Source organism: Vulpes vulpes, chromosome 6 (genome assembly GCF_048418805.1).
Source record: "Vulpes vulpes isolate BD-2025 chromosome 6, VulVul3, whole genome shotgun sequence".
In the NCBI taxonomy this organism is placed as follows: domain Eukaryota; kingdom Metazoa; phylum Chordata; class Mammalia; order Carnivora; family Canidae; genus Vulpes; species Vulpes vulpes.
Genome location: NC_132785.1, coordinates 24,562,956 through 24,564,678, shown reverse-complemented (window position 1 = coordinate 24,564,678; position 1,723 = coordinate 24,562,956). Strand labels below are relative to the sequence as shown.

The 1,723-nt window shown below is 43.5% G+C and overlaps 1 pseudogene; it reads right to left on the bottom strand.

The window, feature by feature from the left end:
- Window positions 1-210: 210 nt before the first annotated feature.
- On the bottom strand, window positions 211-885 carry LOC112910952 (AN1-type zinc finger protein 6 pseudogene; annotated as a pseudogene).
- Window positions 886-1,723: the final 838 nt, after the last annotated feature.

Sequence of the window (1,723 nt, the reverse complement as noted above, 5' to 3'; positions counted from 1 at the left end):
GTCTTTTCAGCCACAGAAACTGCAATGGAAATAAATGTTCAGAGTCATTTTCAAAATAAAAACAAAAATCTATTCTTCTGATGATATGCATGATTAAAAGGTCTTTGCAAGATCCAGTGCTCTACATTCCCAATGACTAGGAAAAAAAAAAACCCTCAAGTCAATTTTTAGTTTGCAGATGGTCAAAGGATTTTGTATTCCAACAGGAATTCAAATCTTCTGGATCTTTTCATCAACAACTACTGGATTTTCTTTTTTGATTTTCTCAGCAGCATCAGCTTTGTAATTGTAAGAGCAATTGTGTACATCGGAGTAATGGTGTACACCACAGCAAGCATTTCCACACTGGCATCCAAACCCAGTAAGTCCCACTTTCTTCCTGCACATGAAACAGTGATTCTTTTTTTGTTTTGGTTTTTCAAGAGACTTGCCTTGCTCTTCAGATGGCTGCTGTGCCCTATCTGATACTGAAGCTTGCAGGTCTTCTGTTTCAGGTACTGCTTTGTCCACAGATGTACTGTCCATTTGGGGAGACGCAACAGATTCTGATACAAGTGACTGATCCGATACAGGGCCTGGCTGCACAGATGCAGACGTGGAGTCTAGTGGTAACTGAGCCTCCCAGGCCCTGCCGTCTGTGCCCTGGACAGGCGAAGATTCAGACAGAGTACTGACAGAGGCTGCAGGTAGGCTTATTCTACTACCATTACTACTATTCTCTTTTTGAAGATGTTCTTTATAGCATGCTGAACACATGCCATTTGTACGAGGGTTTCCATACAACCCGCAGCCAATGGAACAAAGCATAGGCACTTGGCTATGATTAGTTTCTTTTCTTTTCTTTTTTTTTGGTGTATACTTTATTGGAGTTAAATTTGCCAACATATAGCATAACACCCAGTACTCATCCCAAGTCAAGTGCTCCCCTCAGTGCCCGTCCCCCCTGCCCCCGCCCACCTCCCCTTCCACTACCCCTTGTTCGTTTCCCAGAGCTAAGAGTCTCAAGTGTTCTGTCGCCTTCTCTGATATTTCCCACTCATTTTCTCACCTTTCCCCTTTATTCCCTCTCACTATTTTTTATATTCCTTAAATGAATGAGACCATATAATGTTTGTCCTTCTCCGATTGACTTACTTCACTCAGCATAATACCCTCCAGTTCCATCCACGTCGAAGCAAATGGTGGGTATTTGTCGTTTCTAATGGCTGAGTAATATTCCATTGTATACATAAACCACAGCTTCTTTATCCATTCATCTTTCAATGGACACTGAGGCTCCTTCCACAGTTTGGCTATTGTGGCCATTGCTGCTAGAAACATCGGGGTGCAGGTGTCCCGACGTTTCATTGCATCTGAATCTTTGGGGTAAATCCCCAGCACTGCAGTTTCTTGAGCCATGTTCCTCGGTCGCACACCTGGCGGCGGCCCTCCCTGCCCACTGAGCTGCCCGCCCTGGGTTGCAGCCAGAGAGTAGGGACAGGAGCGGCCGCTGAACCCTTGCTCACTCTGACCCCCTCATTCTTTCTTTCTTTCTTTTTTTTTTCAGAAGTCTTACTATAAAGTTGTGGATGAGGCTATCATTTTCTGGCAATGGAGTAAAGAACAGCAGTATAGGGGGGTTATGTCTGCATAATATAATACCATAATATAATTAAGTATATTTCTTAGGACTAAACAGAGTGAACAAAGGAATCTACCTAGGATCAGCCTAAGGGAGATCTCA